General features: G+C 46.0%; 1 long non-coding RNA gene across 1 annotated transcript; it reads right to left on the minus strand.

Annotated features, from left to right (window-relative positions):
• Positions 1-848: 848 nt before the first annotated feature.
• LOC135898017 (uncharacterized) lies at positions 849-8,332 on the minus strand. Its single transcript, XR_010563235.2, has 3 exons — positions 7,967-8,332; positions 6,730-6,835; positions 849-1,007 (listed from the first exon to the last, which is right to left on the minus strand). It is a non-coding gene; the product is annotated as an uncharacterized lncRNA (long non-coding RNA).
• Between the last annotated feature and the right edge of the window lie 5,575 nt (positions 8,333-13,907).

The raw sequence follows: 13,907 nt of genomic DNA on the forward strand, positions 1-13,907 counted from the left end.
TTGGTACAGAATCATTGAGCATGCTGCTGGTGCTTTTGCCCCCGCTGAGAATACCTGAGGAATACTAACACACATTTTGTTGCTGAAGGTCCATTACAGAAATACTAAAGTGAAACAGTAAATCATTTTAGACTGATAAAACAATCTTTCAGAACTGTATTCATGAACATTGTGGCAATAAGCGGATTATTAGATGAGAAAATGAAGATTTAACTTTCATTTTTCAAGTTTTATGCAGTGCCCGCACATCAGTGTGGAGTCATACTTCAACTAAGTATATTCTTTGACACCTTTACAACAGAATTCATCAATATTGGCCATTAGAACATTAGCTAGACCCGAACAGACACCGTCAAATTCCATATCACAGCGAGCTGGTGCAGGACCTATAAGGTGGTGGTGGCGACACCAGTTTTCGTTTTTGCAAGTTATCTGGCCTATCAAGCCAATTCTCATGGTGGGAGTTGTTTTTTCGGTGTTGTAGAAGAATGATTTAATAAAGCTCAAATAAATTTTCTTTTTCGTGTGCCTTTAAAGCAAGCACTGTGCTACATGGCTTGGGCAACCTGTCAGCCACAGAACCCACGAGTGCTTTTGTTAGGCAAAATAATTTTGACAGAAACTTTCTTGAGGATATGCATCTGAAAATTTTTTTGCCTTGCAATAGTTCTTGTAAAAATTGACTAAATCCAATGCTTTCACCTGCGGCTTTGTGTAGCAAAAATCCAGAAAGCAGTGCTCAATAAATGTCAAAATCCTGTGGGCCTTTTTAGAGTAGATAACGTGGAAGACCCAGAACAAAGCGAAAGGGCAGGCCAGGCCTGCCAGCAGTGACGCTGTCACAAACAATCGCTGCGCATCCATGTGTAGCGCCTCCCTTCAACCTCTTCTTTTGTAAAAGGAGCCTTAAGGAGGCCCCCCGCAAACTGAAAGCCTGAGTTGTTAGCATCCAGGCGCAGCCTCTTCAGCAGGCCCTTTTCAACATATACACCGTCGCCGATGTCTACCTGTGAAACAACAGAACAAGCACAGATTAATTTTCTACACTTTTGATCAAGGAAAGGTTAGGAAATAAGGTAAGGTTTGCAAAAAATGGAAGTAGCTGCTTCTTGTTGATACGGTTTAAAGAACAAAGTACCCTTACGTATACCATACATGCGTTGTGCTGAGCTGTGTACTTTCACCTAAGACTAGAAAGTATTTGGAACTTCAATGCAAAAGAAAGACATTCATCTGCCTAGCTCTAAGCAAATGCGTTCCACCCCTTGGCACAGAATTAAATCTGGTGCTGTTCTAGCAGTTAGCACACATTGAAAGCTTCAAGCCTGATTTAGTATTAGGCCAAGGGTCAAGCTGTGCTCGATTATAGTCGGATACAACTTTAGAAAAACAGGGGCCTTTACTCCTCCGAGGCGGATGCACACGAGCATCCACTAATGGGTGCGCACTCTGGACTGACGTCATGCGCCGGACGGCCGGTGGCCTGCCGTCGAAGATGGCCGCCCAGGCTTCGAACTGGGCCAAGTCGCGTCAGCTGTGCGTGTCAATGCCTCGTCACAGTGAATTCCCAATCTGTTTGTCATTGTCTATCATGCCGGAAATATTACTGCGAGCTTACAATGCGGCATCTGTGCCGCGTGCGTTTATTCTAAGCCGTGATCCGGCGAAGAAACATTGCAGCGAGCATCGCTGATGCTGCGCTACGCTTTGCCTGAAAACAGGATGCCTCGGTGACTGCTGCAAACACACATCCTGCCTGTTTGTTTCATGCCTTTTTTATTTCGCTCCTGAGTGAAGTTAAGACAAGAAAAGTTTGCCAAAGTCTGGTGCCTGCTGTCAGCGGCGGGTGAGTTCGTGTACCGTGTCGCTGCATTTTTCGTCGGACGGGGTAAAGTGATGGAGCAAAACCATTCTGAGGAGAAATTAGAAAAGTGTGCGCGCGTGAAACAAACCTACAAGCGTCTCAACAGAAAATATTTGACAAAGAAGCCTCCAATGCAAAGATTTGTCGCCGTCAACTTAGCGTGAGTGATCGTTGTCAACAGTGAGATAGCCGAGCGTGTAATGGCGGTGTTCGAGCATTGTGTATAGCACCGTCGATTGATTTCTTTCCACCAGTGCTCACCGCGCACGCATGCTGTAGAATGCGTGCTGTGGCACAGTCACGCATAAGTTGTGTTGCCAGCGTTCCTGCTTCCATGCGTGTTTGCACTTACTCATATTTGTCCTTTTATTTTATATTAGCGTTTGTTTTTGATAGTTTTCGTTCAGCAAAGTCCTTACACATTTTCATTAGCCAATCTCATTCAAAGCACTAACTCCTGTACACTGCAGGACTGGCCTCTTCCATCTCATTAAAACCTTTCTCACTGGTCTACCTCGTCTTCTCAATCTGCCTACTCGCTGCGTTTTCTGTCCTTGTTTCTTGTATTGTTGCTGCAATGTGATTAACCAACTTGCTCAAAACATATTTTGATCGCCTATCAAAACAGAAAGGTTTAGAGATACATTTTCTTAAAAGCGTCATGTGGGTTGCACAGCAACTTTGCCTCTTACCTCTGCTCACATTTATGCGTCAGTGCATGTGGCAGCTAGCCAGAAGTGCACATGAAAGGCTGCATATTGTGAAACACCTTGCTATGCTGTTGCATTTTTCATGCATTCAGTCTTAGTAAACAAACGGTTTCGCTGCCTATCACATATGATGGCGAAAATTTTCAGCACGAATAACAATGTGCAGCGGGGTGTGATTTCTGTCTGACGCTTTCGCCGTTGCAAAGACATTCTTCAGTGAATGGAGCCCAGCAAAGCAGTGCACTGAGAGCTTTTGCAACTTTCACCATTTATTACTTCACAAATGACATTGTCTGAACCTGGCCGTTGATCGACATGCCGATGGCTTGTAAATTAAATAATTGCCTCAATAAAACAAATTCAACTTCACTCAGCATTTTTTAGCACAATGCTAGCAGAGCTATTCAGGGTGAATAATTGTGCTTACATTGGTGTTACTTGCCCGGTCAGATAAATAAATACAACAATGGCTGCGGTGTGACTGTGATTTGACGTGCAGACTGCTAATGGTGCCTTTCAAGCGTGCCCTCAACTACTGCTATTAATAGCTACCCGACTGAGTATATTGGGCATAACTAAGCCAATGATGTTTGATAATTGTTCTCTTATTCGCATTACTTGCCTAGGCCAGGTAACCAAAATAAACAATGCCACCACATGAATGTGTGTTTGCATGCAAGCTGCCAACAGTGGCTGTCACTGTCGCATTGGTTGCTGCCGTTTCACCAACAGTGGTGACGGCTTGACTGGGCTTTGACGTGCAGAATGCTAAAGGTGCCTTTGAAGCGTGCCCTGATGACTGTTATTTCATCACAGGGCCCGTCATGCTCATAGGTGGCTGCCCACTAGAGTATTTTGGGCCTTCTGACATTGGCATTATTCATCTCAACGGGCTGGAAAAAACAGTAGGGGCAGCACAACTGCACGCAAAGTACAATGTGCTTCGGCGTGCAGGCTGCTAAGAGTGGCTGTCAATTTCATTCAGGTTGACTACTGCTTTTTCGTGTGAAGCTGGACAGTGGCTGCCCGAATGAGCATTTCGGGCCCCACATAGTTATTCAGAGTTAATAACTGCATTTGCATTCAGATTTTCCGGCATTTCAGCACGTTTCCATGCCAACGCTTATATTGAGCATGATCTGTGCAGGACGTTGCTTTTTCAGAATTGGGCTTCCATTAGAAGGAATATGTCATCAAATGAACCGCTTATTTATTTGAGAGGTCACGGGAGAATGCTTGGCTGCTATGCTTGACACACAGTACACCGCTTCAGTGATGGGAGATCCATTGTTGCGTTTGCCGAGGTATGTGTGGCTGGCAGGAGGTCTCGACCTCGCTTCACGCAGTCAGAGACGAGGAGAGTTTTCTCTGCGAATAATTCTTTATACAATGTTTACATGTTGTCGTCGTTATCAGGACAGGGACCAACAGAGCAGCTGCAAGCTGCTTAAATAACACCCCTCAGTCCAAAGATCTCCCAGACAGTCCCCAAGGACGAAACAAGGTCGTGAGAGAGAGGGTCTGGGCAGCCTCCGGGGTCCTAACGCCGCTCTCGGTGGCCGGCGCTTCCTTGAACCGCGCTGCGACGTCAGGACAATTTGGCAGTTGGTCAGAATGGTGCGCCGGGCAAGTTTTATGGCCCGCATAGGACAAAGGGAACCAACTGCAAGGCACCAGGTCGAAACACAGCCCTCCTTTGGAAACTGTCCCAAACACAGCGGGAGTCGTTTGTGGTGTGGGCGCCACCGGAGAAAGGAGGGGGGGGGGGGGCCGAATAGCAGTCCGTGATCCGGTGGCTGCTTCCATCGTGGACGCCGTGCAGCCGCGAGGAAACTCGAGCCGTGCATGTAGTCGTGTCCGAAGCAGGCAGGCACCATGCGGGGATGAATGCTGCCTCGACGGTCGACAAACCATAGCACTGGCCTTCCGTCAGGCAAATCCCAGGGCACAAACATAACACAATATACGCTTCGAGAACTCGTTAGTGATCTTCTCGATCGTCGGTATCTCGTTGTGGTGAAAGAAATCGTGCACACGACCTCAGCGCACACGTGTCCTACTTCGTGCTGCTTCTTCTTTTCTCCACATTTTGTGGGCGTTTTCGTGAGGGCGTCGATAGTTTGCCACCCAAAATATGCGAAGCATTGACCTCCCTCCTCAGCTTTAACACGGTGCTTTCGCTGACACTGAGCATCTTGGGTTTGTAATGGTTGCGATAAATACATTGTTTTATATAAGTACTTGTTCAGTAGCAACTGATTCATTTGAAGCTCGGAACAGGAGTAGTAAATGTGCCGTGTACATGTAAACAAGCACAAATGCCATGCAGAGTTGCTCTTTCTACTTTTGCCACTTGCAATGAAGCTAAAGAGCAGACGACGGGCAGCGTTGTGGAAGGCACGGGGTTATTTTTCTGTTGCGATCTGGCATATGCTGTAGCACATGAGAGCTCTACTAAACCAGTCATCAAAGTCTTTATTTATACTGAGAATTGCGCGTTTCCTCAGCACGATTTTTTGAGCGGGATTATTTTAGTCGTGGAGGCAATCGGACGTCGCGCTTCATTCATCTGGGCGGGGCCTCCCCTTTTTTCTAAATTTGTATCCGACTATAGTGATGCACAAGTGCTCGAGAACTATTGAACAAGACGCAATTGTTTTCGATTTACTGACTGCACTTGGGTGTAAAGCTTCTGTCTGAGAAATGAATAAACCACATACACAAGCAGCATTTTCTTAGTTAGCACAGTCTTTAATAGGTACTGATACCTTCAATTTAGAAAGCCCTGTATATTGGGCCTCATCAAACTAATTTCATAAAAGGTTTGGCAAGGTAGAAGCATAGAATTTTAGTCATTAGAAGACAGGTGAAATGAGTTATTTATTGCAATTATTACTCAAATTTAAAATTTAGACCACTCATCCCAATGAGAAATTGATGCAAGCAGTTTGTACGTGCCACATAAGCATTTAGATATCAAAAATACGGATTAGAGAAAACCTTTTCTTGGAGGTTCATTATTGCAAGCAGTCATGCCCTCGAGGAGAAATAACTTCTTTTTCTGTGGGCAGAAATGAGGCTCGAGTATTTTATTGACACATATATATGCCCACGCATATATGTTATCTCTGTTGTAAACCTTTTTTTGATGTATATGCAAGGTGTGTGTGTAACATCTCATTGTGCACAAAATCAAATCCATAAGAACCCGACAAGAAGCTAAACAAACAAGAGAGCAATCCCAGTGACAAGCCATGTTAAACCAACGAGGTAGCCATCTCAGTAACAAACCGTATCAAAAATTTTACTGACATGAATTCTGACCTTTGAAACATAACATGTGTATATGAATACTATCTACATTAGAGCAATGGGCAACTTTAAGCAATGGCTACGCCAACATCAGAACGATGTGGATGAGAAAAGAGTGGCATCAAATGCTTTGGCAGAGCATGCAGCAATGACTAAACACAATAGTGACTGGATAGTGTCTAGCATAATCGGCCAGGAAAGAAATTGGAAGCCATGCCTGTACCCGGATTCCCTGGAGATGCAATCAACAGGACACACGTTTATCTGAAACCAAGGAGCCCACGCCCATCTTATGCTAAAACTTACTTAATTAAATATGCACTTCCACTTTTTTTAGCCTTATTGTGAACAAGGCTTCCATATGGAAGCCAAAATGTATTGCTTTTAATGTTGTATTTGGTTGGTCTATGTCTGTCTTTGTCATGTTTCATACCGACCACACAGGCTTCTCTGAAACTCTTGATGATACAACTTTTGTGCGAAAGCATTGCTTAAGGCACTTTTACGTAAACCATGTCTCTAGGTGGTACAACGCATTTTTCTAGACACTCTAGAGCACATTATTCAAGGCACGAAACCTCAATTCATGGTTCTTAAAAAGGCATTTTGGCTAGATTAATATAGTTTATATGGAGTATATAAGGCATAATTACTCAAGCACCCAATTATATTTAACTCAGAGGAGGCTACTTTAGGTAAATTCATTAAACTGAGGGCACTCCACCAAAACATAAAATTCGTGATCAGCCACTAGAAATCCTGAAAATGGCAATACAGTAAAATGATTGCATATAACACAAATGTATCCTACAACTCGAAAGGCAGCACCAGTTTTGTACGCACCTTTGAGAAAGCGCACAGATCTCGTGCTTTATTGTCGTGCTGTCCAGCTTCCAGCAGTGCAGCAGGTTCCTGCTCGATGCAGGGATGCCTCCAGAATCCGCATAGCCTTCAAAAGTAAGAAATGTTTAATTTATTGTGCTGTGAACCTGGGAATTTGTGATTTACCAGTGTCATGTGGAATTGCAAAGAGAGCCTCACACAGCCAGCTGCATGAATTTGCGCCTGGTTGCACAAATGTCTCTTTGTTATATCTAAGGAAGTTACACTGATATTTTGTAACAAGTGAAGTTTCAGGAAGGAACGAAATCAGCAACAACAGGCTACCAGGACAATCAAAAACAAAACTCATATATGCAGTAAAACGTGGCGCATTGGATTAAACAAAAATATTGAGCACATGAAAAGCATTCTGAAAGCTAGATCGCGATTTTGTAGCGATGCTATTCCTTTTCGTTATTCGTTAGTGGTCTGACCGCCGCCCCGGCCCGTGCTACGTACTGGAACAGCCGGCCGTTTGCGGTGGGCGACAAGAGTGGTATAGAATCGAGGGGTAAGTATCGCTACAAAATCGCAGTCCTTACTTTATTACGCACTACCGTATAACCTACGATTGCAAGAGCTGGCATCCCGTTCGTCAGAATTGGTTGGTCTATGTCTTTCTTAAAGGCCGGTGTCTGAAATGTCTGGATTAAAAATAAACTTCGTTACTGTAATATCGGCCTATGTCGGGTTTGCAACATAGAAGACAAATACGCGAAGACACTCAAGAACATAAACAATACACAGGTTCTCGCGACGTGGTCCTCCAAACCAAACTGTATACATACAAAAATCTTCATACAAGCTTCTATCCGCTTAAGCGTCAAACATAGGAATCGTGTGCCAACGCGCGAAGCCCATGATACATCGACGGATACATTACACATGTACTGTAGTACTTGCGGGAATGCATATATAACGAATAACTTCTTGCCAGAAAACTACCGAACGAACAGCAACTTTCAGTGTTTTCATAATTGTGTGCCCATTCAGGCATAGCAATCAAGGCGGGTAGCATATATTTTACAGCAGAATGCAAGTACGCTGTAACATCAGAGGAAGCCTTCGTGCAATTGCTTGCTAAATGTGCACAGCAAGACGGCCAACCAACGATCAGAAAGCGCTTTGCTCTAGCTAGTTACACAACGTTCATTACGTAAATCATAAGTTCAAGAATGCGCGCAACAAACTTGCTTACCTTTCAAAAAGACTTGGCCAACGCTCCTTCGTCTCAAAGGTACCGAGGCACCGACGTCTTTCTGGCGCAAGCACTGTAGAACTTCCGATGAACTCCAGCTCCACAAAAGCACAACCTTCAACAGCCTTCCATACACTACGATTCGAAGCTCCAGTACCAGACTTTTCACGAGAGCGCGCGCAGGCAGCTCGGCAGAACAAAGGCACCTCGGACGGGCGCTGTAGTAAGACACTCACTGTCGACACTGATAGATCGCACGAAACACACGGCGAACTAACGGCGTTACACGAGTCCGGAGGGTTTGCGATGGTTACTGCACACGACAAGGAGCACATTTTGTCTAGGCACTTCTAAAATATAACTCAAATACCGGCTTACTGCATTCACAACCAACGTGGTATCACAGAACACCTATACAAACTTAGAGAAGGGAAACTGTACCTTCCACAGTGCTACGGAAATAAGCGTAGCGGTGGCGTCGTGAACTAAAGTATGTGACCACGGGTGGCGCTGTACAACAGGAAACGGAAACGGGGTTTTGCACACGCTTTACCAGGTGTTCTGTGGCTTTACTGGGTTGCTGGCTTCTGCGCCTCGATCGTGCTCCCTCCAGTTTAGTTGCTGTGTAGCAAACGTAGCGCCTATATTAAGTAGGCGCTACGTTTGCCACACAGCAACCAAACTGGCGGGAGCACGATCGAGGCGCAGAATACATGTAGCGCTGAGTCATATCGAGTTAAGGCACACTCTGAACTGACTTTTAAGGGCATCCCGAGCGGTTTTTCGTTTATTACGCCGCCGTTACGCCGAGTTGTGCCGCCGCGCTCCAGCTGTTGCATTTCGTGTAGGGCTACTGACAAAATGCGGTTTCCAGGTGGCACGATGGCCTCGACTGGAATAAACGCACACGACACCAAAGATTGAGTAAGCCTGAAAATATTTTATTTGCATTTTACAAGTACAACAAAAAGCACACGTCTACGCATCCACACAAACGCGTTTACATAGTCAAGAACATAGGCAAGAAATGGCTCATTAATAAGGGTAGCACAAACGCACAAGAAAGAAGACCTAAGCTACAAAACGTACGGTCGGCTGCTAAGTATAATAATTTCCCTGTCACCGCGTGTCACTTTTATACAGCATCTTTACAGCACTACCAGGCCGGGTAGTTTGGCGGAAAGAATGCAACAGCTTACGGCCGTCAGCTGCCTCTGTCATAATTATCCTAATCTCCGCATCAACGTCGTGCAAGTCCGCATACAGGCATCTGTATCTGAACCATATATGTGCCATCTTAATACATGTGTAGTGAAATTATGACAACCACTGCGTCTTATCAAACGTATTGGTTTTGCAAATGCGCATTACAGCTGACGGAACGACATACTGTAAGTGAAGCACAAGAGAACAAGGACAAAAGGAGGATACAACACTTGAAGAAATGAAGAATTAGTAGGCGTACAGCAAACAAGCGATGACGGAGAACACACAATGATCGGGTGTTCTGTGACATCGCTTTGCGTATTTACGGTGTTATGGAGATCAACGGCATAAAAACGTACCTTCAAGCGTACTCCCTCAACCTCCGCCGCATTCATCATGATAATCAACGCCTAAACAAAATTAGGCACTATTTTTTGCCAAGAGTAGACCTCTTTACAGCAAGTCTATGTAATGACTCGCAGACGAAACCAGCATGCTTTCGAAAATGTTTTACCGCCGTAGTGTTCGAACGCCAACGGCCAGGAAACACATCGATGCCAATAGGCTGTCGGCTGTCGGTGGTTAATCAAGTACAAAAACCTTGACGCTATAACTAAAAAGCAGCTTCAACATTCAAATTTTAAAAAAATCAACTGCCTATTTGCCTGAGGTAACAAAACATCCTTAGACACCTCGATTGTTTATGTCAGTGGTTTGTGTAAAGTAAAAAATTCAGCATGTTTAGCGCCCCTAGCAGAGAAAGCACAAATTAAAGTATTCGACCAAATTACAGTAACTCCACTTGCGCGCTTACGCTGAAACGCGCCTCGATTGATTTTTCGCCCTCTGTGGCCATTTGTTGAACTTGAGAGTGTACGGGGCCTGGTGGTATGTCGACCAAACGAATACTGCAGTGGCGCCACTCTGCGGTTTTTAGAAAAATTTGTCGTAAATGAGAAAATTACGTGTTTTTCCTAACAACAATCGGTAGGGACACTTTAACAAATTTCTTGAGTCCAAAAGTGTTAACTTTGTATAAATATGCACTTTTTTATACGAAGTTTAAGAAAATGTACTGTATATGTATAAAAAAAAACGAAGCGGATGTCGCCTTCAAGATTCGCAACCGCTTCAGTCGCATGCAGTTTGCAAAAGCACGGCCTTCGAAATCAGACTTTGTCGCTCAAACGAAACTGTAGCTGGGAGGAGGGCAGGCATTTAGGCCCCAATCGTTGGGTTTACAGTGCCTAGGTAGGCTTCCTTATTTGTAAAGAATATACAGGGACTAACGCCGAACCATGAACGAGCTTTAAGCAGGGGACACACGGTACGATTCGGCGTCCGATCCAACGTGCGTGTATCCGAACGGTCGAGCGGCGCGTAAGCTCCGCCCAGATCCAGCCCCCCTCCCCCCTCCCCAGCTTGAGTTTAGATTCACGTCGAGAAACGCAATATAAAAACTCTGCACAACACTGCTTCGCTTTACGTGAACACTGTCAATAACATTATGCCCCTGCAAGTGACAGAACACTTCACGACGGCGCGTTGTCCACTGACGGCTCCGGTAACAGCCAGCGATACGGCCGGCAGGCATAGCTAGGCGGACGCTGCGGCCGACGGCGCTTCATTCAGCCCGAGCTCGATGAAGAGGGCTTATTTTTGCCAAAACAATTAACGCTGTGCACTTAGGTAGCCCGTAATCAAATACAATTGGTTTACTCGACGCAGTCGTTGCGAAGGGCAAACGTGCAAGCGAAGCGAGCAGCCTCGCTCGGACGGTCGGTGCATAGAGATCGGTGTGTGCTGTTTGTCCGCGGAAAGGCCCTCGCGTCGCGGCTCCCGATTTCGACAGTAGCTTAGTGCTAGTGTACTAGGCGCTGTTTTGCATCATAAGCACATGTTCGAGGTAACTTTATTGAACTGGTAACTATTTCGTGTCGGCAACAAACTGCAGCAGGCAAGGGAAAAAAAAAAAAAGACGGCGAGAAACCGGCCTGCCAGCGCCGCCTCCGTGGAGGAAACGTCAGAGAACGTCACATCAGCTGCGGCCAAACGACGGTGCGGAGTGTGCGGTTGTCGGACACATCGGACGATGAAAATTTGCCCGGTTTGTCGCACGCCGGACGTCCGATCCGGCGCTTCGGCACGGCAAAACACCTCGATTCCGGCTGCCGTTCAGGCGCGTCGGATGCCGGATCGGACACCGAATCGGACCGTGTGTCTCCCGCTTTAGTTGGCGAACACGAGCCCATCAGCGCGCCGTCCGTGCAGCACCGTCCGCTTGCAATGGTGGATGGCCTACGGGCTTCTTTGACGCCTACTGAGCACAAATACATGATCACCGCTCGTATACACGCTTCCTACAGCGCTAGCTGTCGTGTTTACGAGATTATGTGCCCTCACCTTGAATTGGTGAGCCCGCTCGACATGATCGCATCTATTTCTAGTGCGTGAGGCTTTCCATTGACTGTCACTACAACTAACCAACGTTTTGTTTATTTTGTGCTACAGTGGGTCGTGACGATTCCGTTCACAGCTTCAAAGTGGACAAGAGACAGTCGTTTTCTCGCTCGTAGAAGCATGAAAAAGTGGGCTTGTGCTTGGCAATGAACTTTGACCGACACGCTTGCTTCCGGCCGGAGCAGCAGACGCGACAACTCGCCGTTTGTAGGCTGCCGGCCGATGGCGGTATCCCTCGCGAACGGCAAGATATTTACCTGCCGTAGAGAGGATCGGTTTAGGAACGATTCTTGAGGCGATTTTTGTCGCTGAATGCGAGCATGGCCACGCCGGTTCGCCGTGCAGAGCGGAATCGGAACATTATTTTTCGATGAGTTCGCACTGACGCAGTGCAGTCGATAGGCTCGTCGGTCGTGCAACGGGCGGCGCGCCGGCAGGAAGCCGCGTCCACTTGAGACACATCTTACGCGACGTATGTAGTACATACGTTCCAAGTTTCCAACGTTCTGCCGTTCCGCTGGTGGATGCACCGCCGCGGCATCGATCTTTGCCATTCCTGCCGCGGCCGTGCCTGTCGCCGAGCGTAGGCTTAACTGGATTGGGCGGAGCTTGCAACCTTGGGGAGTAAAGTGGTAGTATTTAATCACGTGATCTTCAGGTTGGTTCCAGATCACGTGGTTTTAAACTCTCAATAGATGGTTTTTGGTCACGTGATCTAAAACTCTGTACGTCGTAAAGCCGGCTCATGACATCCTTTTACTACGTTTCTCAGAGATGGTAGTAAAACGATGTAATGTAACGCATTTTACTGCCTCATGCCAGAGTAATTTTCTGGTGCAAGGTAGTCTTCAAAGCTCATGAGCCGCAAAAACCCCAATGTCGGCTAACTTTTGTTTACAGTGTACATAAAGCGACGTTTTGTAGAGAAAGTAAGTGCACCGACAGTGCATTCTTACCGCAAGTTTGACGGCACATATCTCGTAAATGGCGTCATCCCCACAATTATATTCAAGTGGATATACCTTGCAGTCTCATCCGCTAGAATTTGCAGATTGCAATATGAGCCCTAAAGTAATTAGTTAGAAATGAAATGAGTAAACTTTTGTTAATTAGTCGATTACGCATTTCAGTTGTTGTGCAAGTAATCTCCGCCTCTTCGAGTAGACCAGCTCATGGACTAAAACTGTGCTATCTGCCACAGCCAATTTTTAAAATTTTTTGAAAGTGGTCGCTGAAACACCCTGTATATACGCAAGTAAGCATTCAGCCGGGTATACGAAACACCCACGGTAATAGTAATATAATTTTATGAGCTTGCTGCCATTGATAAATGAACCCGCATAGCCAATTTCGCGCACACTAAACGTCCTCTGACGCCCTGTGTATACTGCTCGTTCGCGCAGGTTTCTGAAAGCGCAAGCATTTGCGAGGAGGTTCAGCTTTTCCTCTGCGGTGCAGGTATACGGCGTTGGTGCTTGTTGTCCATCGTAAAGTGCGGATCACCGCTGTCGCCCAGATTAAAGAGAGCCGGGACACGGCGAGCCACAAAAACGCAATCACCGTTTACAGGCCTTCGGTAAACACCGCCATTTGACGATGCGAACGCAGTCATCCTCTCGCGCGTTCCTGGCGTGCAATGCGCACCGAGGAGACGCGTCTGCGCTTCCATTAAATCACGCGAGCTGTGCTGCGTAAAGGCTTTGCAGCTCCAGTGGGGTGGGCTTAGAAATTATGTCACGTTTGAGCCATTCGCATAACTCAATTGCGCGATTGTGTAGGTGATGAAACACAGGCACCGTGTGTCTACTCGTATTTACTATACGTGCACGATCTCGGACTCTCCTCTTTCTGTTCCCTCTTTTCCTTTTTCCTTTCTTTTTAACATGCGCGTGGATTTTTATGCGCCCACAATGTAACGGATGAGGCGACGGAACCTGACAAGTTGAGTATGCGCGATGAGCGGTGCTGGCTGAATGCAAAAAGGTTGAGTTCGCCGGCTGGTCGCGATAGCTAAAACAAGCTGATAACGATGAAGCCGGACAATGGCAAGCAGTTCTTGAAAAGTGTTCCGTTCATAAGAACTTCGTGTCATTAACCAAAGTCTCAGATATACGACTGACCCATGAATCGGCTATAGCGATCTACCAGCGTCATTTCTTATGATCCAATTCATTCGTGCGTGTCAACGACTCTCTGTGTGTGTGTGTATATATATATATATATATATATATATATATATATATATATATATATATATATATATGTGTGTGTGTGT

This window comes from Dermacentor albipictus, chromosome 1 (assembly GCF_038994185.2).
Source record: "Dermacentor albipictus isolate Rhodes 1998 colony chromosome 1, USDA_Dalb.pri_finalv2, whole genome shotgun sequence".
Taxonomy (NCBI): Eukaryota; Metazoa; Arthropoda; class Arachnida; order Ixodida; family Ixodidae; genus Dermacentor; species Dermacentor albipictus.